The sequence below is a fragment of the Camelus bactrianus genome, chromosome 1, assembly GCF_048773025.1.
Source record: "Camelus bactrianus isolate YW-2024 breed Bactrian camel chromosome 1, ASM4877302v1, whole genome shotgun sequence".
Taxonomy (NCBI): Eukaryota; Metazoa; Chordata; class Mammalia; order Artiodactyla; family Camelidae; genus Camelus; species Camelus bactrianus.
The window spans coordinates 50,209,071-50,235,859 of NC_133539.1; the positions used below are offsets into that span (position 1 = coordinate 50,209,071).

Consider the following 26,789-nt stretch of genomic DNA (forward strand, 5'->3'; position numbering starts at 1 on the left):
AAATTTCCGTTCAACAACAAAGGAACATTTTGAAGAGATTTGACCAGGAAGTACAAATAATCAGATATGTACATAAAAAATAAAATAAAATAAATTTAAAATTGCCTCTGTGTATCATACTTTATTTTGTTCACTTTCATTTTCTTATTTCTCTTTTTTTCTCTGACTTTCATTTTAAAATTGAGGAAGTTTGGCTTTTAACTTTTTAATAAACTTCTGCTGATTATCTGCTCTAGATTGGTGTTTTAAGGACTAAGAATGTCTATAGCTTCTTAGAGAAGATGGTACATTTGATTTTGTCACCAAAGACTAGTGCCCACCTGTTGCTTTCCAGAATATACTCTTACACCAGTCCCCTCTAAGGCTCAGTTTTCTCAACTGCAAGATGGAGATCAGGATTCTTGTTTACATGGTTGTTGCAACGATCCAAGGAGAACCACTACACACTACAGATTATTGGTTTCCATGCATTTTTAGTGTGGCCTTTGCGTGGGGAGAACAAAAGATAGACACACAGACAGTATGGAGAAAATTACTTGGGTTCAACCTGGAAGCAGCCATGAGACCGTCTGTCTTGTAAATGGCCTGATGTCCCATGATGAAGAATAACTGACCCACTCAATTACATTTAATCCAAATCTACAACCACCTTTTGAAAGGCCACTGTGAAAGACACTAGAAATACTGAGATAAAAGATATGTGGTTCCTGCCCCAAAGGACGTGAGCCATAAATATCCTTGGAGATCTGTGTATTCACTAGCTTTATTTCTCCAAGAAATGTTTGTTGAATTTGTTCAGTTGACAGAACCTGTGCTAAGTACCGTGACAAAAACAAAGAACAGGGCACGCTTCATTCTTGGCAATCTTGTGGTGTATAGCAAAACAAAACACTTTCTCAGCCTCTTCCTCTACAATGAAGGCCTAAACTTCACCAGCCACTTGTTCTTCAGTTGCTCTCAATTGGGTGTGCAGACCAACCACTTATTTTAAAAGACTATTTTTTTAATGCACATATGTGTGTGTATATGTGTACATATGTACACATGCATGTATATACTATGTGCAGACTGGTTGATCACCACTTTGTTTCTAAATGCAAAACAAACCATCTGTTAAAAAAATTATTTCAGGGTTTTGCCAAAGATCCATGCTAAGCAGCAAAGCTTTCATGTGTGCTTTGAGTCCCTGCTCTTTTTAAGATAAATTGTTTTTCCCCTTCGTTCTTTTCCCCTTGCCAAAAGAATGCGCTACTCTTTCCACTCCTTGTCATGGTTTATTGTGTATTAAGCTGCTGTTGGGGATTCTTAGAATTCTGAACGTTCACAACGTGCATTATTTCTAATGTAATTGAAAAGAAACATGGCCTGGATATATCAATATTATTACACTTTTCAAGTAGTGTCAGTTGATGTGAGCATTTTCAAAGCCTTGTTATTTAATATGGATAAGTTGGATACTTCTAGGACAAAAACTATAGACTCTGGAAAAATGTTTTCTTAATGTTCAGACAAATGGAAGCATATGTCTATATCTACATAAGCCATAGAATATATACCTACACACATATATACACTTTATCCTTCTGGGGGTGTGTGTGTGTGTGTGTGTGTGTGTGTGTGTGTATGTATATATCTCTCTATGGGGGTGGGGGCACATGTGTATAGTGGTAGTCTAAAAATGGCCCCCAAAGATATCAGGTACTAATTCCTAGAACCTGTAAATATTACTTTATTTATTTGGAAAAATAATCTTTGTCCATGTGATTAAGGATCTTGAGATAGGGATATTAGTCTGTGTTATCCAGGTAGACCCTAAATGCAATCCCATATGTCTGTATAAGAGGGAGGCAAAAGTAGATTTGACACAGATGGAAGGGGAAGAGGCAATGTGGACCATGGAGGCAGAGACTGAAGTGATACAGCCCCAAGCCAAGGGTTGCAGGGAGCCAAAAGAATCCAGAAGAGGCAAGACCCAAGTGGCCCCCAGGGCTTCGGTGGAGGGGGGAGCACAGCTTTTCTGTCACCTTGATATTAACCCACTAAAGTCAATTTCAGACCTTTGAACTCCAGAACTGTGAAAGTATAAATTTCTATTGTTTTAAGCCACCAGATTTGTGGTCATTTGTTACAGCAGCAATGGGAAACATACAAATACACACACACACACACAAGCCCCATAGAGTATGTGTATAAATGTGTGAGCAAAACCATCATTGCACTTGAAAAGAAGAAAAAGGCACCATCTGTATGGGAACCAGAACTGAGAGGAATCTCTAAAAGACAAAAGGTATATAGATTGAACTGATTAGAAGCCACAATTAACTATGCTTAATTAAACAATTGAACAGATGGAATTTGGTACCAAGAAACTCCATACCTGGAGAATGATGGGTGTCAGAGGCAATAAACATGGTGGCTGGGAGGAGCAGCCGAGCTGACCCACCCTGCCCTGCTGACTTGTCACATGATGGGAGTGGTTGCTTGCAACAGGGAGGTAGGAGAACGATTCAATAGAGAGCATGGACAAGGGAAATGTGCATGGGACTGTGATACCTGGGAGGAAGGGTGAGCACCCACACTCAGGAAGAACAGGCGCCCAGGGGCCGTCCTGTCATGCCATGCTTTCCTCATCACTTCCAGTGAAATGGTGTCCTGGCAGGCTGCACGAACACTGACAGTCAGATAACCAAAAATAAAATTCCACTATAAAGAAGAGTAAACAATCTGGAATAATAAGATATTTGAGGAAGCCGAAACATAAGAGAGAGAGAGAGATGAATGAATGGAAGACCTCAATGAATGGAAGAACTTACGATGGAGAAACAGAGATAATAGAGCAAGCTAAATAGAGCTTTTTCTTTCTTTCTTTCTTTCTTTCTTTCTTTCTTTCTTTCTTTCTTTCTTTCTTTCTTTCTTTCTTTCTTTCTTTCTTTCTTTCTTTCTTTCTTTCTTTCTTTCTTTCTTTCTCTCTTTCTTTCTTTCTTTCTTTCTTTCTTTCTTTGGAAGCATAATTAGTATCCTTAAGAGAGATGAAAAAATCTATTGCAGACATAAACATTGTCAACCTCCCTCATAGAGTCCAGGCCTGCCCCACCACCAGGAGTATGAAAGCAGATTAGAACGAGCCTGTTTGCAGCCAGGCAGATCCAAAGTGAGAGCCAACCCAGAAATCCAATTCCTTCTCACAAATTCACCAGGTAGATACACCACCCTTCTTCTCGTAGGAAGGTATGAGTGAGGAAAAGAGGTCAAGAATTACAAGTGTTTGTATATAATGCTGTCTGTTGAATGGAGTAAAAATTCATTTCTATTTTCATAAATATGAGAATCAGAGATTGTATTCCCATTAGATATGAATCTGTCCAAAACGAGTTCTTATAATACTGTGCATATGCATGACATTTTACAGTTTACAAAGGATTTTTTTCATAATTATCTCATGTGGCCCTTACGAGGTTCTTCTGGAATGTAGCAAGTTGGAGGCTCAAAACAGGAACTGTATAAGTAACCATGAGTCTTGTAACTCTAAGATCTGCACATAGATTTCCATGATGACCCAACTGTCAAAAGATTTAAGATTAAATAAATGTCACAGTGATCATAACATTTCAGACCCATTTTTACTTTCGTTTAGGACAATATGGTCCAAAAATAAAAAGAGGCACAAAAAATAGATGATGAAAAATAAGTGAAATCAGATAGACACAAATAACCAAATGAATCATCTCCATCCTTGACATCCTCCTCTCCCATTAGCATCAACACTCACCCTGGTCAGAACCTGGAAGTCATTTCTCCCTCTTCCTAACCTTTTTTGACCAAATTCTACTCTACAGATACAATGACATTCAAAAATATAAATCTAATCACCACCCTCCTCACCCGCCATGGAAGATGCTGTTAATGAGGTAATCCTACAGCCGTTTTCAACTCCCTTTTTCCTCAACACTCCCAACTAAGCAGGCAATTGAGTTCCCACAACTCTCTTGCACCTAGGAACAGACACAGTGCTTATTTGTGGCACCAGCTATGAAGAATTCTGAGTGGCTTCTGGGAAAACTTTACTTTTTTAGTAAAAGGAATCTATGCATTGACTCCTCCCAACACCAGCCAGTACTCTGAGAGACATAGCTAAGAGTATTATTTTATTACTCTGAAATACTCCAATGGAAATAGCATGATAGCACTCATTCCTGGTATTTAAACCCTTTGACTACCTTCAACCATTCCCCAACCCCACACCCTTGGCCCTGGCAGCTACCAATCTGCTCTCAGTTTCTATGAGTTTGTTCTGTTTGTTTGTTTTTTAGGTGCCACACACAAGTGAGATCATACAGCATTTGTCTTTCTTTGTCTGATTTATTTCACTTAGCATAATGCCCTCGAGTTTCACCCATATTGCTGCAAATGGCAAGATTTCCTTCTTTTATGGCTGAATAATATTCCATTGTATATGTATACCATATCATCTTTAACCATTTATCCATTGGTGGAAACTTAAGTTGTTTTGTGTCCTGGCTATTATAAATAATGGTGCAATTTGAGCTTTGAGATACTGACTGGATTTCCTTCAGATATATATCCAAAAGTAAAATTGCTGTATCATATGCTAGTTCTATTTTTTTAATTTTTGAAGGAAATCCCACACTGTTTTCCACAAGGGCTGTACCAGTTTATGTCCCCACCAACAGTGCACAAGAGTTTCCTTTTCTCCACTCCCATGTCAACACCTGTTACTCTTGTCTCTCTAATAATAGACATTCTGCTTGTGGTTTTGATTTGCATTTCTCTGATGATCAGTAATACTGGGCACCTTTTTTGTGTACTAGTTGGCCATTTGTTTATCTTCTTTGGAAAAAAATGTCTATTCAGGTCCTTCGCCCATTTTAAAACCCTGATTGTTTTTTGCTACTAAGTTATATGAGTTTCTTTTATAGTTTAGATACATGGGTCACTGTTCAGGCTCCCTGGCTGTGCAGAGCCAGTGGCTGCCCTTAACAGCGGGGCAGTAGTGTTGGCCGGGATCCCTGCCTGAGAACAGCTGTAGGATGGGCTCTGCAGCTGCCCAGATTCTTTAGTCAGGCTTCCTGGTCACGTGGGACTAGAGGCTATAGTCAGCAGTTGGGCAGGGCTGAAAATTGGCTTCCCTGCCTGGGCAGGGCCATAGAATGAGCTCCATTGCCCATATGGCTTATTGGTGGGGACCTGGATTAGACAGAACTGCCTACCAAGCTCCCTGGCTAGACAGTATTGCTGGCTCAGCTCTGCAGATGGGCAGAGCCACTGGCCAGGATCTCTGCTTGAGCACCACTGCAAGTAAGGATGTGATTTCCCCAAATCCGAGCACTGGTTGCTATAAACCTCATCCTTCTTTTCTATCTCTATCTGATCCCCGGTGAGTAAGCCCCATTGATTCCTCTACTGATCTCTGTGGGGTGAAATCTGAGTGGGTGTCCCAGGAAGTGTCCCATAAGACAGGGGGAGCTATACAACCTGGGCTCTCTTTTTCCTACTGGAGAAACCATAGGCCCAGGGGGCCCCTCTCCATGTACCTCGATGACAGCCTGAGGGAGGGAAGACGTGGTCAGAGTGTAGCCACTCCTCTTATCCATCTAACGTGGTCCTCCAAGGTCTCTGTGATTCAGGGGGTGCTTCAGCCTCACCCCTATGTTGTGGAATTTTCTCTTAGTATCTTGTCTATGGATAGTTGCTAGCTGGTCTTCTTGTGAGGGGGATTGGAGTCAAGAACAACCTATGCCACCAGCCTCTTAACTTACGTTCCCAACGTCATAGTATGTAAAAGATAAAGAAATATAAAATTAGCCTCGCTGCTCAGAAATGGAATCACATTTACAGTTAGCCCAAATTTTGTTATATAGGGTGAAGTTATGACCTACCCAAAAGTATACCTTTGGGAATACATACTGTCAAAATTAATAGCATAATGTTGTTCATTTATATCACCTTTCCTGGACACACGTACCTTTGAACCCAGATAAGCAAAATAGAAGAATTTTGTGAGATGCGAAATTTATATTCTCCCCCTACCCATTATTCCCATCTTCAGATCTTAGAAATAGTTTCAGTAGAGTCCTCATTCTACTCCCCCTCATAGTCAATCATTTGAATAACTAATCCAACCCTTAAAATTTATTTCCAACAGCTTTTGAGAAACAAGGGTTTCAAATTCCATTCTAATTTTTCAATAAAACTACTGTTCTAAGAATGAACAGGAATAGCCATAAAATATTATTTTTCTTTGTTCATTTCTGTACATTGGTAGAAGGCAAACACATACCTTAATCAGAAGAACTACATCCAACTGAGCCAAATTGATAGATAATTTGCTCTTCGAGACCTTTAATTATATTCTCCAAAGTTGCTTCTGTTACAGGATAAGCAGACCCACTATAGTGCAGACTCAATCCCATTTAAAACCCACGCACAGCTCCCTGGGGCTACCAGCAATGGTAGAATGCAGTCCATTTGCCAGCTGTGCACAGGCCCTTGCCCTCGGGCAGTCTTACCTGGGCCATTTCAAAGAATTTCTTTCTTGTAGACAAGGTAAAGTTTCTTACCACCTCAGTGAGCAGACACAAAGGGCATCTGTAAGTGCATCAATGCATGACCTGCGTTCCTTCGTGCCCATTCATTTCAAAGTAGCTTCTAACTAGTGATGTGATTAAGGCAACCACCTTTGTCTTCCAATTCCCTTCTGAGCAAGCAACTTCACTTTTAACTTTTCCTCCAAATTTCTACAGGGAATTTGAAAACTGAGTTTCTCATACAGGATTTTCCTTATGTTCAGTCGTCTAGGTCTCATTTGCCTTGACCATGTAGCAAGGCTACTAGCTGCAGGCACAGAGTTTGTAAGTATCCAAACAACTGTCTATGGCTGGAGTTTAACTACACTTCTGATGTTAAATAGACAATCCCCAGCTCTGTTCATTGTGCAGATTTGTGTTGCATTCTTTCCTTAAGGCTTATTCTCTTCAGGGTTCTGCCTTGATTTCCACACAGCAACATGACTCTCAAGCCAGGAATGCCAATCAGTTAAAAGTGAACATTGCCAATTAATCAGGCCTTGCTTCACCTGAGAGAAAATCCTAAGGTTCAGACAGCAATGGGGCTGGGGAGGTCCTCAGAGGCCTCTATTAATGTTCTTACAGACAATAAATCAACTCACCCCTACATGTATTGAACACCTCCAGACACCCCCTTCTGCATGCTCTAGAATACACCACTTCAACTTTATGAAAGAGTCTGCTGGACTTGTTTTTTCCTTCTGGACAGTCTCTCTGGTATCACCTATGACATGATCCTTATTACTGGTCTCAAATTAGTTGATGCCTTTCTATGCTGAGAGCAGTTTGAACAAGGTCAAGTAACAAGCTATCTATTATTTTTCAAATGGGCAGTTTCTGAGTCTAAAACTTGAGAGGTACCCACTGAGTAATGTACTTGATTTTTGTCAAAAGCACCAATCATGCATATGTTGTGGTTGTAGATACTTCTAATATCATCTGAGCAGTTGGTTCCAAGAGTTGAATGAGACTACCTGTGATACAGCCCTTTGTAAAATTTTAAACACTTATTTCTGCTCAGAAACTCATTGAAATTCAGATTTCTTTTGGTGATTTATGAATTAGGTCCAACAAAATTTCTAGAAGAGGAATATGATTTTTGTCCAAACCTGAGTAGCCATTCCTGCTTGCCTCTGATATTCTTGTTTATTGACGGAATCACCGAGTGACAATCTATTTCTCAGAGTTGGAGGAATGTTTCTAAGTTGCTCCAGCCCACATAGTTCCCAGATCGGGCTGGGCCTTACATTTTGGCTGCAGTTATCAGCCGCCATTTACTTACCATAATGGTGACCACAGCCAGCAGGGCCTCCCGAGCATCCTCTAAGGAGGCAGTTCTCATGATATCGAGTGTGGTACTCTAACTTGCTTTTAATGGTTACCAAGTCTAATCTCATTTTATTAGATTATGACAATATGTAAGCAAATTTAAATATCTCTGTGCCAAAACGCTGAATGACTACTGGGTTTCATTCCATGAGAATTCCACACTGCTTGGCTGGAATCAGAAATTGAGGTTGAGAAATAGACTTATGGACATAGAAAACAAACTGTGGTTACCACGGAGGAAAGGCAGGGAGGGATAGATTGGGAGTTTGGGATTGATGGATACACATTACTATATGTGATGTGGATGAGCAGCAAGGACCTACTATAGACCACAGGGAACTATATTCAATTTCTTGTTAATGAGCTGTAATGTAAAAGAAACTGAAAAATATATATATGCATGTGTGTGTATATGTGTAACTGAATTGCTTTGCTATACCTGAAACTAACATTGTAAATCAACTACACTTCAATAAAAAATAAGAATTAAAAAAAAAAAGAAATTGAGTTTGAAAAGAAATCATTAAGTCCCAAAGTGACACACCAGTCTGCTTTAGCCTTTCTAGTAGTCTTTACTATATCAGACATTGCTAAAGCTATCAGACAATCTAGTTTTTAAAATACTTCACTGTCTACTATTAACCTGCAGGAACCATCTGCCTTATGCACTAGAGTTAGACAGGGCTGTTAAGGGAGCTAATAGAAATCAAAATTCCCACCTCAATTATTTTCTTTATCAGAGGCATTATCTCTTAATGCTTCCTGGAATTCTATGTTGCTTAATGTTTACCAGGAAGGAGGGCTAAGATAAATCCAACAGTTTCCATGCAGCATGGCCAACTAAAACTGGGCAAAGGGCACTATGCTTGATTCATATATAGTATCATCCCAGTGAAATGCTCAGGTTAAGGTGATACCACCAAATAATCTCTCCAGTCACACTTTCCAATGTGCAGCTTCACCCCTGCCCTGGTTCCCTCCATCTGTGGTGCCTTCACACCCTCCCAGTTTCCCTTCAGGCCTTTTAGTGCACCTTCTCTGTCTGCCGTGACTGTCAGGGGTTTTATCCTGCCTACTGTCTTTCTTTCTTAGGGATCCACCAGTAGGAAGAGAATATGGATTGTAGGTCTACTGCTTAATCATTTTCTTCCTAAACTGAAAACAAGCATGAGCTATTCTTCCCCCTCAGCCTGCTTCTCTGAGACAAACAAAACCCATAACCACCAGTAATGAGATTAACCGGGTTGGGTCAGACTTCCTAGGAGTGGGGCCTAGGAGAGGGATTCCTACACACAAGAGTTCTTGAGGGAGGACTCCTCAGACTGAATCCCTAAGAGGAGCATGAAGCAGAAGAGGGAAGTGAAATGCAGTAAACAGGACCTCATGTGGTTGAATCTCTGGGAGTGGGAGGTGCACAGGAGCATAAACTGCACCACAGAGTCGTTCCCCTTTGAGGTGAGGGGTTGGTCTCTCATACCTAGCATCAACTAGCCAGTCCGTCATTGGCCATAGGCTGTGGTGGGGGGGGGGGGTTGTAGTTCCCCCAGCAGGTGACAGCCGTCACCTGAGGGCAATTCTCCAAGGAAGTGAGCAGATAGGCAGCTGTGAGCCGTTAGCAGTCTGCACTTAAAACAGCCTGGGGATGTAACTGCTGGTAAAGGCCATTTGGGAGGGGTGGCAACACCCTCTCTACTCCATCTAGTTCTCAAACACATAATAGGCTTGAGAACTCTAAAACTGTATTAAAGAGGAAAACTGAAAATAGTTTATAAAATGTCATTAATGAAGTGATCGGTGTATAATATGACAGAAGTTGATGGTGTATTTTGTACAATGAGATAGACTATGTTCTGCGTCCTTTCAGACAAGTGGATGCACACAGATCTAGTGAGAGTAGTATACTGATAAGGATGAGTGCTCATTAGAGCAGAACTTTTAAAGTCCTGGTGGCAAATAAAAAGTCACAAGAAACGTATAATTTGAACATATTAGCAGCCACTCCTTCTGAAAAATCATTACCTTTGCCCAGAGATAATCTTGGAATAAAATCTGAATCCAGCATTTCTTTGTCTCTATATAAGGATAAGAAAATTGATCTCCAATATACACACTTGTTATATAAGTACTTCCATCACTATACCTCTCATGCTCGCACAGATTCGTCTCCATATCTCTTCTCTCTTGGACTCAAACTTCCTTTAACATAGAGGGCATGTCTTACACATCCTTCTACTTTATTCCCAGTTCTCACTTGAAATCAGTATGTACTTTTGTTGCATAAATGAAGAGATGAGTGGAGTGCTGAGGAAATGTTCTAAGGATCCTCAGTTCCATTGACAAAAGAAACATCATTACTATTGGGAATGTGTGTAGGACGCTAGGATAGTTTTAAATTTCTCAGGGAGTAATGGCTCCCCTCCCACTAACTATCCATCATAATTCACAGAAGCAATTTCAGTTTTTAAATTTGTTTTTAAATTTGTTCCCATTTTCACTCAGTCAAGATTATTAGGGCAAAGTTGAATTCTAACTATGGCTTGAGTCTCAAAATCAAAGGGAAAAGAGAAGTCAGTGAGATTCAACCCAAGCAAAAATAAATTCTTTGGAACTATAAACAATATTTAATTTCTTCTTTGACTGAAAAAAATGAGAAGTGAAAGTAAGTCTATTTATATAATTATACAGAATAGCTTTTAGGATTATTGACACTGTAGTATAGTTGAGTAGAACCTAAAAAATCAAGGATTTTATTCTTTCAGCTTCAGAAATTAAGTAGAAATACTGAGGGTTCTATTTTTTTTTTTTTTAACCAGTAAACCATGTTTTTCCTCGAGTGGAGTAGGAACTTTATTAAAATGCAAAAGTGATTTATTTTTGGAAGTTTGCCAATCAGAATAATTGTCATGAGCTAGCTGGTCAGGGACCCCACAACCTTCTCCCTCACCCTGTCTTTAAAAATCTTTCCCTGAAAGTCATCTAGGAGGTCAAGTTTTTTGAACATTAACTTCCCATACTCCTTGCTTGGATTTGCAATAAAGGCTTCACTTCCCTTCATCACAGTCCAGTGTCAGGAGATACGATGCAGGAAAATGGATGTGGGGTGTGAGGATGGCCGTGTCCCCGGTCTCAGTTGAGCCCCTGGGATGTGCCCCGCCAGGTGTGGGTCCTTCGCTTCACACAGGGAAGAATTAAAGTGTAAGCCACAGTTGAGTAAAGGTAGATTTATTTAAAGAGATACATACTGCATAGAGTGTAAGGCAGAGAAAGAGGTGTGGGAATTGGGTGCTCAGGTTAAAGTAAAAGTAGGTACATACTCCATAGACAGAGTGTGGGCCGTCTCCAAAGAGGAGGGAATGAAAAACGGCGGCTAGGCGTGGTGTTGCCAGTTTTTGTGGGCTCAGTAGCTTCACACACCTACAGGTGGGACCATTCCAACTACCCTGGCGAAGGGGCTGGGATTCCCAGGAACTGGGCCACCTCCCATTCTTTGGCCTTTTGCAGTTAGCCTTGGGGCTGTCATGGCACCTGCCAGCATGTTATTTATCATGCTGTTACAATGAGCATATAATGAAGCTCAAGGTCTACTAGAAGTCAAACCTCTTAATCCTCAAGGCCTACTGAGAGTAGAATCTTCCATCATTTTGGTGTTAAATTGCTGTCATTCCTTGAGTGGCTATGCCCTGTCCCCTTCCCTCGTGTCTCAGATAGGTTTTGATACATGTGGGCAAGCAGACCCAAGTTTGGTTTGGTAACAAATCCACATTAAATTTATTCTGTTAAGATGATGCTGTCAAAGATAAATAAAGCCAGACAGTAGTTAAAGTGGTAAAGATAGATTTTATTCAATAACTATTTCAATAGGGAAATGGATTCTGTGTGAAACCAAATGCAACTTCACTGAAACAAAAGGCTGGAGACTTTTTAAAGGCTAGGATATGCTAAAGGAAAGGCTCTGAAAGATATTAAGGGAGGTTGGTCCATGTGACTAGGTTTGTTAATTGGTGCTTATCTAGAGAAGAAAAACACTTCTATTTTTGTAACAAGAGGCAGAGGAGCAAGGTCACCATGAAAGTTAGGCCCTTATTTTTCACAGGGACTGGGAATGAAAGCTAGAGTTGTGTCCTTGAATGTTTGCATTTCAAAGAGGTGATTCTCAGCTCTTTGTTCAGGGAGGTTCAGGGATATCTGCTTATTATCAAGTTTTTCCTGGAACAGACAGTGAATTCCCCTGGCAGCACTGAGCTCTCTCAGACTGGCATTTTAAGAGGCGTTGAGGTCATTCTAGGGACACAGCCTTAATATGCAGAAGCCGTGCTAGAATTTGATCAAATCTCTTAGATCAGAAGTTTGGACGGTGTTGTTCCAAGCCCAGAGTTCTGCAGTTCTCAGTGCAGACAAAAGGGAATAACCAAACATATGTTTGCAGTTAGAGTAGCTTCTCAGGAAGATATTTTGCTCTATGGAGTAAGTAAGCTCTTTTAAATGCTGTTTTTATTATTGTGACTAGTAAGATTATTCCTGTTTTTTAAGTTCCTGCATGTATGCATGATTCAAAATATAAAACTTTATCCAACAATCAAACAAGGACAAACAGGCAAAATACAATGATTCTTCTGAGTGTGATCAGTCAGCTGTTTTTAATATCCGGGGAAGTAAAATAGGGGTTACTGATGATAATATTTTTCCCACCAGCTTTACTGAGGTATAACTGACAAATAAAATTGTGTGTATCTAAGAGAAGCAATGTGTTGATTTGGTATGTGTATAATTTCTGAAAGAATTACCCCAATCAAGTTAATTAAAACAACCATCACCTTAGGGGCCAGAACACTTAGGATCTATTCTCTTAGCAAATTTCAAGTATACGACACAATATTATTAACTCGAGTCAGCATGCTGTACATCAGATTCCAAGAAGTTATTCATCTTATAAGTAAAATTTTGTACCCTTTGTCCAACAGTTCTTCATTTCCCACCACCACCACCCTCGCCCCCCTTAGTCCCTGGCAGCCATGATGCTACTCTTTGTTTCTATGAGTTCTGTTTTTTCAGATTCCACATAAAAGTGATATCATACAATATTTGCCTTTCTTGGTCTGCCTTCTTTCACTTAGCATGATGCCTTCTAGGTTCATTCATGTTGTTTGTTATATTTTATATATATTTCATTTTCTTTATCTGTTCCCCTATTGATGAATACTTAAATTGTTTCTGCATCTTGGTTATTATGAATAACACTGCAATGACTATGGAAGTGCAGATATCTCTTGAAGACACTGAAGTTGTTTCCTTCAAATATAAAACCAGAAGTAGACTTAATGGATTATTACCTCTCTGATTGATTTGTCACAGCATCTGAGCACACATTTGAAAATTAGTGGACATATTACAATGAGGATAATGATCAAAATGCACCCTTGTGGTACTTCCCAAAATAGTCCTATTTTAGATGGAAACAGGAAAATAAGTTTTGGAGTGTTTCCTCTTTACATATATCCAGTAAATCTTTTTAAATTATTCTTTGTTTTGGTTTTAATTTTTCCAGGGGTATTAATTATACATAACTGGAACTATTGGCCACTACACATATGTTGTTTTTGTGTGTGTGTCAAAATATGATTTAAAGCAATTTTATTGTCCAGTATTCTAGCTGAAGAATTTTATGCCTTCTGCTGGGAGGCTATAGTTTGAGCTGTCTTATTTGCCACTACTATTCCTAAAGTAAGAGAAAGCTTTCGTTGTTACAAGAGGAGACCATGATGGTCATAAGGTTGCAGTTGGCAGCTGCTGGCAGATATTATTTTGAGGATTTGATGGTGTCCTTAAGTATTATACTATTTGGAAAACTCAATTTCTCGGTAATGCAAAAAAAGTGTCTAAAATCATGTTCACAATGGCATGTAGCTCCATTTTAGATGTCTGAACCATAAATACTCCATTCTGATTTCTAAATGTATTTTTTTCTTTTAATAGTTAGAGCAGCTATAACAATGCATGTTTAACAGACCACAAATGGGCTGTTTTGGTTTAAGTAAAATATAAGCCAGAATGACTGCCCCATACTTAAATATGTGACAATTTCCTCCATCATTTTCTCCCTTTGATTGCAAATCGTTGGATAGAAAGCGTAAAGCACAACCAATATCTTTGTCTCTTGTTGCCAGGGTGGCTGCTGCTTGCCCTGTGTCCATTATCTCCCTAGGCGCTTGGCCTCCTTTTTTGTTTTTGTTTACATATTTGCCTAGTTATCCATGTTGGGGGAAAACTAACCACACATAACAATCAAGTGCAGAGGTATGCTGACAGGGAAACATTTTATACATTTATACCAAACCATCACACAAACATTGTAGAGGTGCTTCAAGCAGTCGACTTCAAGCAGTGATATATGCCATGAGTAGTGACACTCTGTGATAACTTTATTAGACATTTTTTTTTTCATCCTAAACACTAGGGGCAATAGTATAGCTAGAAGTAAAACAATAACTTTCAATGTTGATAGGGAAACAAACATTTAGTAAATAGTTCAATTAAATTAGTATGATAGGTCTTACTGGCCTGGTGTGGATTCTTGCATTAGCTGTCTAACATTGCTCTCATCTTCTTGTCTTGTTGTGGGTGTTATTTGAGGTCAGCAGTCCTTTCTATTGACCAGTCCAATATAGAGGAACTTCTTAAGTGGGAAGTATGAATTCAAGAGTTAATTTCTTTCAGTTTCACTGTGTATGAGGTACTTAAGTATATTTGACAAGAGTCCTTTTATCTAGGTTGGAGACAGTCCTTTAAATAATGCTTTTTCCAGTATGCATAATCCCCTTGTTGTAGCTCATGGGCCATCTGATCTTCATCCAAAGATAGATTACCTTGATCAGCTTCAGAAACAAGCTTAGAATATCTTCTTAAGAACTTAATTAAACTTTACAATAACATAACATAGCAACAAAGGTCTATTTGGAAAGGGAGTCTCAGGCAGCAACTACTGACCTTATTTAACAAAAATAGAATTTAATATCCATTGAAACATAATCTTTTTTCTCTAAAATTACCTTCATTTTTATCAGATATAGCCAAGTTAAGACTACTTTGTTTGCCAAATAAGTCTGATTAGTTGATCATATAGGCTCTTTTAAATTGGCTGTGCCAAGGGTGGGGAGGGTATAACCCAGTGGTAGAGTATGTGGTTAGCATTCACAAGGTCCTGGGTCCAATCCCCAGTACCTCCACTGAAAAATAAATAAATAAACAAAACCTAATTACCTCCCATCCCCGCCTCAAAAAGACAAAACAAACAAACAAAAAGTAAAAAGAAACAGATGAAATTAGTAAAAAAAAAAATAATAATAAATTGGTTGTGCTGGAATTCTTCATAACTAATCTTAGACTGAACTTTTAAAAGATTACTCAAGGCCTAAAAAGCCATGCCGAGGGCTTGTCACAGATTCTGCCTGTGAATTCCTCTCTTCTCAAGGTCCTCAAAATATCTTCAGATTCTTGCATCTGTCAGGAGGTGACCTTCCTTGTTCACCTGATTAGGCAGCTGGGAACCTAAGAGTTTTCCATTTCTGGAGGGATTAGGTAAAGAGAAAAAGATAAATGTTTCAATTCTACTTATAAAGTATAATTTATCAAGTTGTTATACATCATATTCAGCTTAAGGGGAGAGGTTTCCTTTTATCTGGAAAATGCAGACTGAAAGACAGTAATTGAAATGTAGACAAAAGACATAAAAATATAGCCATATTTATCAGTTCACACAGTCTTGTGTAACTAACCCTTTTTATTAACAGTCTTAAGAAACCTTTAGGGTTTCCATCAAAATTTTAAAATTTCTTACCTAGTTCAGCAGTACGATCTGAAAGTTATCGGTACCTGTTGAAAAGTCCTTTTGATGACTCTTCTTGAAGATAAATTACTTTTGCAAAAGCATCAGAGTGAAACAATAACTGTCTATGAATGATGAAAAACTTAAAAAGGCACAAAGATCTGAGCACAATTTAATTGATAAAGAAACTTAACCAAGTTGCTGTGCCATACAACATATTAAAATAATAACCAGAAGTATAAGTGAGAACATAATACCAGGACATATTCAAATTTTAGAAATTTTATATAATTTTTAGAGCATTTATATTAATGACATTTACCCACACAGTAAGACCTAAGAATGTTTATTATTTGACAATGTTTTCTATGTAATTTAACCTATTAAATAATCCTAGTCCATTTAATATTTTTTTCTGAGATGACTCAGGGGCCTTCTGAAGCATCCCAAAGTTAGCTGGAGGTCAAAGAACTTTAATTAGAATTTGATATTTGGGAAGTCTGCCAAAAACTATTAAAAAGTTTCAAAACACTTGGTCAAATAGAATTATAGATCACTGTGAAACAATACTTTTCCACATCACCAAACTGACAAAATGCTTCAAAAGAAACTCACCCCATGTGTTACCAGAAGCAGTATAGCAAGAAAACTTTGTTCTCTTAACAGAGAAAACCAAACTCAGTTTCGTACCAGCTTACTGTTAGTAACAAAATTCATTTATTTAATTAAATTTAATCTAACCTTAGTCAATCCTTACCAAGTACAAAATCCTTTTCTCAAGATTCCTTTCTACAAACCTTCCATCACTTTCTGTATCCATATTAGTTTATCCCATTTATTTTTTTTTTTCCCATCCAGAAACAACCAGCTTTAGGACAAAATTATTCTCCTTTTTTTTTTTTTTTTTTTTTTGCCTTAAACAGATTATTTTCATTCTATATACCTTCTATCACTGACAACATATATCCTACTTTTTTTATACACTGAAATGTATTTTTATTATTTTAGTAGTTTAATTACATATATTATAATTTTTAACCCTTAAAAACCTTAACCTCTAGCAAAAACCAAGAAGCAAGTAATTGACTCTGTCTGTTATACCAGTATTTCCTGATCAGCAAACTTAACATAGTCTATAACCTCTAAAAGCATACATTTTCTCAAAGTATAATTTCTCTTTTTAATGTGGTACAAGATGTGTATCTAATAAACCAAAACATGTTAATTTTTCTCATAACAAGGCAAAAGAAGACAAACTTAGACTTGTCTAGCAATCAATGTTTTACTATTTTATCTTAAAAATGATTTAGACATTCAATGAGTTCTTATCATTTAATTTAACTTTGCAAAACTCCAAAGTTTCAAATTACCAAACATCTGGGAAAATTATTTTTAAGTAGACATTTCTAAAACACAATTACTCCCCAAGGGTTCACTAAAAAAGCTTTTATCCCCTTTATCTCTTATAATTTATCATAGTATCACACATAGACATCTGTACTTTCGGACAGACAGAGATCTCATAGTTTCATTTTAAAACTTATTTATGAATCAGATATTACAATGTAAAACTTCTTAGTTTATAAATTTTATCTCCTTTTTCTCTCTCTATTGAAAACAATTCTAATTGTATAATAGTAGCATAGTTTAGGGATCCGTTAATAAGCCACTTTTTCCCCTAAATCTAGGGAGCATTATGGCCAGGCCATATTGCAAAGGAAAATCATCTTTTTACATTTCATTGGTTTGTAACTGAAAGCAGTTCAGTTCTGGGGAACGCAACTGAAGGGGCTGCATTCAGGAAATGAATTTGAATCTCCCATAGTGGGCACACTTAACCACAAGCCAAATGCAAACACACACACAAAGAACAAAATCTAATTCCTGCGGGCCAAAAATAAATAGGTGAAGTCCAACAAGTTCAACTTTCTCAAACAAAAGTCTTTCTTTTTAACAACAAACAACATGCAAATGGAAAGACAGGGAGTAATGACCTTACACATCATAGTGATTCATCTGACAAACACAAAACCAAAAATAACAGTTGGAATAAGTTAAAATTGCTTATTTTATTTGAGTTTAAAGAAGCCTCTTTCCCCTCCTTTTTTTTTTTTTTTCTTTTGGTTTGAAGTTTTGGTAATTAACTCAAGGTCAGGTGTCTTAGGCAATGTGGGCTGTGTTTGCATTTCACGGCCATGATAGAGAGTTGTAACTTCAAGGTTTCTCCTAGGAATATTTTTGTCCTCTCAGGGTCAGAATTCTGAAAAACAAAAACAAAAACAAAAACAGAACAAAACTCTATCAAGCCAGATTTTTCTAACTGCATATGCAAAAAGAACCATTTATAGAATTTCAAAAGTGTTTCATCTTATCTAATTTTCTTCAGTCTAAAGAATATTGTGGCCATGCAGTGTTAAAAAATTAGTTTTTCCTTAATCATAGGTTCATAGCTATAATCAGACCATTTTTCCAAAATGTGCCCCAGAGGCACATTCTCCATCCGTTAAAAACAAAAAGGACAAAATACAAATGGTGTCCCCCAAAACTGAATGCTAGCATCCAAAGAAACAAAGAATTGGTTCACAAATGAAGTCCAACAATTATTCCTTTCTCCAGCAGGGTACCCCACCCCAATACAAGACAAACAGGCTTATTCTGGGGAGAAAAAGCCCAGGGTAGAGAGAAATGGAGTTATTTGCTGTACACATCAAAGCGACTTACCCTCCTACATCAAGCCTGTTGACTCCCGAATGTCCATCTCTGTCAATTAGCAGACACAGACCAAAACCAGAGCTTTGTTTCCTTCATCACAGAATTGAAAGCACCATGGGCCAGCAGCACCTGGTCTTTGGCCAGCACTCTGGACTGTCCCTGAGACAAAGGTGCTTAAGCAGCTGCTGGACAGGATCCAAGAGCTGTCACCGGCCAGGGCTGATGTGCTACCACATCTGAGGTACCAAAATTGTTACCCAACCAAACTTGGGTCTCTGCGCCAGCATGAAGCAAAGTCAATCTACTGACACCGGGTTGCGGTGGAGGAAAGTGCAGCATTTATTACAGAGCACCAAGCAAGGAGTCCAGACAGGCAGTGTGTAAAAGACCCAGGCACAACTTAGGAATGTGTGTCGGGACTTTATCCATAACTTCAGGGAAATGGGAGTTCAGTGATTCTGCTATGTGGTGGATTTATAGTCTAAAATTGTTACCAGTTTCTCGGCCCAACAGCTACTTCTCCTTGGTACATCTTCTCATTTCCTAACCATTAACTCCTGAGCCAGCCTTTCGAGACTCCGGGGAGGCCTGGGAGACTAACCTAAAAGCCTTTTACTTCAAAGGATAGAGACAAAGGGGTTCGTATGTGGTTTCAATTCCCCCTTTTGTCTGATATTCTTCAGTCTTGAGGGGAATAGGTTCTGGACAAGAAAGGGAATAAAATTTTGGCTAGAGAGGTTAATCATAAACTTATCAGAGGAACTTGGTTTTGGGGGGACTCAGTTTCAATTACTTGAAGACATACAATTGAAATTCAATGACCTTTGCACTTATTATTTGTGCTTTTTTTTTTCTTTATGAATGTTTTATGTCTATAAAATTTCTACTTAAAATTTTTTTAAAAAGCCAGGAGAGGTAGTGATCAGGATACCACAGATTGCCAAATCAATGACTTAAAAAACATGAGGAACTAATTATCCATAACTCAAAGAAAACTGAAAAGCAAGGAATATGATTAGCCAAAAGATAAGGGAACTAGAGGAGAGCACCAAGAGGAAAAATATGCTTTTAGCTGAGATTCCAGAAGTAGAGAAGAATTAAGAAAGACACACTTGGAAAAATGCTACTTGAAATTCAGAATTTCAAGGATAAAAAAACATTTCTGCAATTATGTATCAGGAAAAAGAAACAAACATACAAGTTACCTAAAATGGAAAAAAAATCATATTTTTGATAGACTTTGTTTCTATAATGCTCAAAGTCAGAACCAATTAAAATAGTAGCTACATCATTCTGAAAGAAAAATGTTATCAAGAATTTTGTATCCAGCCAAATTACATGTGAGGGCAAGATAAACACACTCTCAGACATAGACGGATTAAAAAAAAAAGCATACCACCCATTTACCTTACTGGAAGAAAATATTCCAGCTGCCTGAGAAATAAATCTAAATCAGTTTCCAAGAACAGGGAGACATAGCTCAGAAGAGAAAATAACAAACCATTTAAAGAACACTGAGTACTTTTAGTACAGTTACAAATCACTCAGAGTTGCAATATAGCATTTCCCCTGGCAGAATTTTTCATCCTAAGCCTCTAAATACCTCAGTAGTTGCATAAGCTATAAATGATTCTACCCATTTTGAGTGAGAAATCTACCAGAGTAAAAATGAATCTTTGTTATTGTTGGAGTTGTAAGCCAGGAGTAAACTTCAGACCCTCCTGGTACCCTCTCCTGCCTGACTTCTCTGCAGTTTCTAGCTTATCTGCCTACCCACTCACCATGTACAAATAACTGGTATAAAGAAATCCCAAGACATTTCCATCAGGTGAGTTCAAGATCAATTTCTGAGGATTATCCTTCTTTAAGTTCAGGTCTTAGGTTTGTCTGAGGTCCAGTCCTTTAACTACATCCCTCTGACATATTTAGGCTAAATCTATTCCCCCCATATAAGCCCCAGAAGGAACATTAAAGGTAAAGATGAATGGCAGTTTATACCCATGGAACCACCTTCTTTTACCATCTCTGGCTGAACATTCTGATGGATGTTAACATGAAGAAGCCCAGTAGAGAACTCTGGCCAGGCTCCTACAGTAGCCTAAATATGATATATCAATCAGATTGATTTCACTTCCTATTCAGGCTTAAAAAACATTTTTTTTAAAATGACCTTTTTTCATTCTCTTTTTAAATGGTTTTTAAAAAGATACAGAGATAGCTGTCACTTCCTGTTGTTGAATATATACACTTTAATGGGGATAAGAGTTTTATCGTGTATGAAACATCCTTGTCTTGGTCCAATTGGTACGTTATAACAAAATATCATAAAATAGGTGACTCATAAACAATAAAAATTTATTTCTCACAGTTCTGCAGGCTAGATGTCCAAGATCAGGGTGCCAGTATGTTTCCGGTGAGGGCCGTCTTCAGATTGCAGAAACTGCCTATTGGGTCTTTACATGGTGGGAGTGGCTACAGATCTCTTGGAGGTTTCTTTTACAAGGCACTAATCCCATTCATAACGGCTCCACCTTCACGACCTAATTACCTTCCAATGGCCCCAATCTACTATTATCACCTTTGTGGGTGAAGGTTTCAACATATGAATTTGGAGGACAAAAATATTCAGACCATATAAATCCTCATCTCTTGGAATTTTGTAATATTAACTAAAATTTTTTTGACTACTAGTAGCTAAATCTTACACTTGATAAATATGTACACAGTTCCTCTTAATTTATTTTTTCTTTCCTCCCACCCAAATTGCATGTTCCTACCAAGCAGAAATCGTGAACTACATATCTTTTTTGTCCTTCCTCAGGCTTGTTATAGAATCAGAGACTTGGAATGCAAGCATCATAAGAGAAGCAAATGACCATCCAGCCCTGGTATGGCATATAGGTTTTGTCTTGAAGACAAATTCTAATCAACAGAACTGGTTTCTTAGAATGTCATGGAGAACTCTCTGTAAATACTGTCATGGGCACAATAAGAAGGATAGCTCTACTGACAATTTTTTTATTTTGATCTTCATTTTTCATTTGAAAAGTTGGTACCCAGAGAGGTTAAGGTAAATGCCTCATACACAAACCATTCAACGGTTTCCCTAATGTCTATTAAAAATACTCCAAATCTGATAGCCTGGTAATTAAGACCCACAATTGCTTTCATAGTGCTAGGAACAGAGGAGATACAATAATATGTTAGTCTTTAATTATTTTCGGAAATGAAGATTTCATTTATGCTCTTAATTTTTTTTTCCAGAGGCCATTCCAAGCATCTCATTTCTCTGCCAACCAGAGGCATAGCTACACCTAACATCTTGAATCAGCTTCTTCCCAACACATACACAGATGGATGGTTTAACCTGGGGATAGGTTTAAGGGAATATAAGTCTGGAGACTGAAACAGGACTAGAACATTAAGGGGAGACCAAACTTAGGACAAAAGGACCTTTAGAGAAGATTAATGCAAAATCTAGTCTAAAAATGTCTGTTTGGTCAGACTTTGAATAAGTAATCAGAAGTAATTCTATAAGCAAGCTTTGAACATTGAGATGGTAGATATATAAAGTAGCAATAGGAACACAGGCATGGAAGGCCATTGAATAAGAGTAGAAATTCCATATCCTTGGTACTAGGAAATAAGGGGAGATTGTATTGAGAAATTAGTTTAACCAGATTATAACTGAATTTTAAAAACAGTAATATCAATTTAATTAAAATAATTGATTAAATAAATTCCTATGTGTAACATTTATTTAAAACAAATGTTCACCATTTAAAACAAATACATACATATAGATGAAGTCTACAACCCCTGCCTTCAAGATGTGGGTGGATGAAGGAGTCAGGCTGCTCTCAAGACACAAAGAATTATAATCCAAAATGCTGAGGAAGCACAGAATGAGGTATAAATCTCATGTAGGAAAATCCATGGAAGAACTTAAAAAGAAAGTGAGAATTAAATTATTAAATGAATAGGAATTGTCCCTATGCAAAATGGTGGAAAGCAATGTCAGTAATCTCCTAGAGCTACCAGACGTCTAATTGAGACAAAGCGAGTGTTAATCAGTTTGTTACAGTTATCCATCTGGTATGTTCCACTCACTTGTGTAATCTACTTGATCCCTTTAGAATTTTAGAAACTAGTATTTAATCTCCATGATTCCTGCAATGTATACATAAAGATTTTTTTTACATATTTTATAACACTTCGCCTTTACTTTAAAAACACATTTCCAGTTGATTTCTAGGTGTTATCAGGCTTACAGTTACATAGTCTATGAAGTCTGATAATTTTGATTCTTTTAATTTGTTTTGCTTCAGTGGTCAGATTTAGAAATAGTTTTTAATAGAAAAAGCAATACTTTCAATTTGCAGCTTGAATTTCAGAATTCTTAACATCTTTAATTTTGTACCTGTGTTAAATTTTGCTGTGCGGGAAAGCTTTATTTCTAAGTATATTAACATAGTTACATGTTTATCTTATACCATATACATATTATTTTTAAAATAACAATATTAATATATTTATGAAAAATACCAAATACAGATTTGTTCTTATAATGTATCTCTCCAGGGATATATAATTAAAATGCTAATAAAAGTCACTTATCATAATTATTCTACCTGCACGCCCTTTGTGTCCTATACTCATGCCTCATCTCTGGTCACTGTTATTTGGATTACTGACCTCCCGATTTTAACCTGCCCACTTTGGGACCCTCCTATTATACATACTTACCTTAAATGGCCATTTTATGATTTGTCATTGACATCAGCATGTATACGATCTTCTCCAATGTAGTTTCAGAACCTTACCTAGTCCTAATCCCTTCCTTCTGCTAATGAGCCAGAACTGATAACTGATAAATGTAGAACCTTCCAAATGAGTCTGTCAATGTGAACTGGCTTCCTGCCACACCTGACTCCTGGTGGGGAGATGTGAGTTCATAATGGCTAAGTGGATCACAAGCTTCACGAATCACCTGAGTGATATTGTGAAAATACAGATTCTTAAGCCTGAGGTTCTGCGTTTCTGATGACTCCCAGGGGTTGTCTATCTTACTAATTTGGGGACTATCTTTTGAATAGCAAGGGAGTAGATGACAACAGGCTTCAGAATCATGGAAAGTCATTAAATTATCTACATATTTTTTTCTTATTATTTTATTAATGAAATAAGTCATGTAGATAACACTAAAATAGATTTGGGATGTACATATAGAACTCTGATGCCTTTTATTAAGAAGGAATAAAAACATAATTTACGGTTTTGGCAGCATGGTACAAATATAAATTATTTACAGAGGTGAAATCATTATCAACATTACCTTTACAGTAGGACATGCTATGAATATTCTCAACAATAGACAGAAATGTTGTGTTGTTCAAATTCAAAAGAATCATGAAGGTACTGTTTAGCTTTGTGTGTTCTGATAAGAACAGCTAAATGTGTCCTTCCCTTACTTCCTGTTTCTATTTTTAAGAATACTACAGCAGCTGTTTTAATACATCTTTTGTATGTTAGTTGCCCAAAATGCATCTTGGCTGCAAGAGTCTTCCTAGAATTGACTGCTCAAAATTCTAGGTGTAATGATACCATACTGGCTAGGTGACGGTGACTCCAAAACAGCTCCCCCCGCAACCCCAATCCAACGGGGCGAAAGTCTTAAATGCCAGTGTTACATAAGAAAAATTCTGCCACCAAAGCTCAGCTTTGTCTTTTGAGGACAAAAACTTTTATGGGGTGTCATACTCCCAGCCCCATAACTTAATACATTATTTTCATACATTTTCTTTAATGATTCATTTCCTCTAGAATTTTGAGATTCTTCAAGCAAACTGAAATGGAATGTCAGGGTTTTTCCGTTTCTCTTTTTACCATTTCTGTAAGTCACTACCCTTCTTTCTGTATACTAACTCAATACCCCCCACCCTCTCTCTCACACACACATACCCCACATTCATTTGTGCAGCAGCTGACGTATTCGCTCAAATGGATCCCAGCATTTGCTATTCACTTTGTAAGAGGTCTATTACACTGTTTAGTAGGAGAACCTGAGAATCCTAATATCCTCAAGCTGTTGAACAATGCTATGGGCTATTTTTGAAGTAATTAGACTCAGGCACTCTGGAAATGCAGATAATCTGAAACTATCTCTTCTTGCTCTTAAGTGGCTATAACCTTATCATTTAAAAATAAATGGTTATCAAACTGCACTACTTCACTATTGCATGATTTTTCCCTATTCTTTAGTAAGAGGAACAACAAGATACAGTCGTGGTGAATGAAAATGTGTTGACTCATACTGGCCAACTAAATACCCTGGCTCATCTCCGTTCCATTAATTGCACTTTTATTTTGCTATCAGGTCAATAATGCGGCAGCTTAAACCATTACTGTGCACTTGCTTGCCTATACCTGTTATCACTGATTTTTTACACTGTTAGACATCCACAAATATATTAATTCAGCAGCATTATGTCACATTCATACATATTAGTCTATGTTACCCAAACACTGAGTCACCACTGTGTTTAAAAATGCACCATATATTAATTGCTCTACTACTATTTCTATTTGCTTAGCAATCTAACAGGGTAGATACAAGCATTCATTTGTCAGGCGTGGGGAACATCTACTCTATAGATATATTCCATATCTTTTTTGTATGGTTCATTCTTTCCATTCTTTTCTTATATCATCAAGTCTAAAATGATTTCTCCTTTACATTTAAAAAACTCCAATATTAGATTGATAAAGGAAAATTTCTTATTACGGGAGATTGACTGGGAATAAACACTATCATTCCTGAATGTGTGGATAGTTAGTCAAACTGGGACATTCTTTTTCAAGAATGTATAATAAACTGATCCAGACAATACAAACCTCTCTCCCCTACATGTGTCTCTGATAGCCCCAAAGAAAATACTGAGTTTGTGTACCAGATAAAATGTGGCTGATTTTAAATATTCTGCTGCCCTGCTATTCATATCATTCAGTTTAGGACAGAGGATTTTTGTTGTCCAAGGCTATAGTATAAAAAGCTCCCAAAGAAGTTTCTGGGAGAAATTTTAGTCATTTGGCCAATGGTCCCGTAAGACTCAAGCATCAACATGAACCTCCTTAAAATGAAACTTCTCAGGTCAGGAAATAGTATTTGACCTCCTGTTTGTTTCAGATAATGCTGTTAACTGGCAGATCGTTTAATAATCACCAGTGGGAGATCAGGGCCAGACTTATCTCCTCATGCATACGGCTGCATTTTTTGTAGGTGTTTCGTGTAGACTTCCTGCCTGTCTTGGGTTCATTCCCTTAACCAATGTCCTCTTTGTTTTCTTTCAGACAAGGGTTAAGATATACCCCAGACTCTTTCTGGACCCTGATCCCAGGGTTATTATCATAAATTTCAGTTTCTGATAACAGTGTTTGGGAATTTTGCCTGGTGCCAACTTCAGTTTGCTCACTCCTAAAGGGCTGGGGAACCTCAACCTAACAGAGAAAAGGTTGCTTTAACTACTACCAAAGGATGTGAGAGCGCACAATCGTCAGCAGACTATTAGTATAGGCCAAGCTGAGTCGGTATACATCGAGAGAAATAATCTACTCTTCCTCACAAATGCTGTTGACATCTTTTTTTTTTTTTTTTTTTTTTTTTAGCAGATTCTCACATATTAAAGGGTCAAAGGCTTAAGGAACCCTAGTTTTCCCAAATATTTATTTTGTGCTTCATTATTGGTCACTTTTGAGGTCACACAACACTTTTCAATCCCTCTTCAAGATGAAAAGCACAGCCCAAATTAATGAGAAAAGAATATATCCCATAAGAACTTCAGGCAACTTGTAGTATAATGGGTAGCATTAACAAAGTCCAGGATGAAGTAATTAAAGCAGAACAGATACCCTCTTAGGAGGCAGAAAGAATAAATATTATGAATTAGCCAAGGTATAGTATTATGATTTGAAATCTGGAACTGAAAATTGCTGTCAGTTTGGTATGGGTAGGCAAAGCTTAGAAAAAGTTCTAAAATATTCTGATAATGATTTCTATCACAAGACAATTCTTACACTTTCAAATGGAGGCAAATATCTTAAAGCTTCTGAGAAAGAGGTAAACTTAGGGAAACTAAAAATAATGGGTCCTAATTTTTTTTTACTCTTTTCAACTGTTTGTTAGCCATTCCTAGCTATTCAAGGGACCCAGCCGGTAAAAATGAAGGTATCACATTGATGCTAAGGATTGTTATTTCCATTTTTTAAGTCAGGTTTTGCCAGTCAATTTATGTTCTTCAAGTCTGGCCTAACTGCTGTAAGCTATCGGGTGCACGGCCTTTGAT

The 26,789-nt window shown here is 37.6% G+C and overlaps 2 protein-coding genes across 6 annotated transcripts in view; one reads left to right on the top strand and one right to left on the bottom strand.

Moving 5' to 3' along the window:
• LOC105081557 (OX-2 membrane glycoprotein) overlaps positions 1-26,789 on the top strand; it is a 97,255-nt gene that overhangs the window by 55,438 nt on the left and 15,028 nt on the right. The gene's annotated exons all lie outside the window — the stretch shown is intronic.
• ATG3 (autophagy related 3) overlaps positions 17,786-26,789 on the bottom strand; it is a 95,221-nt gene continuing 86,217 nt past the window's right edge. Inside the window, exon 15 of the mRNA XM_010970792.3 lies at positions 17,786-17,995. The gene's annotated coding sequence lies outside the window, so the exon portion shown is untranslated. The remainder of the gene's footprint in view (positions 17,996-26,789) is intronic.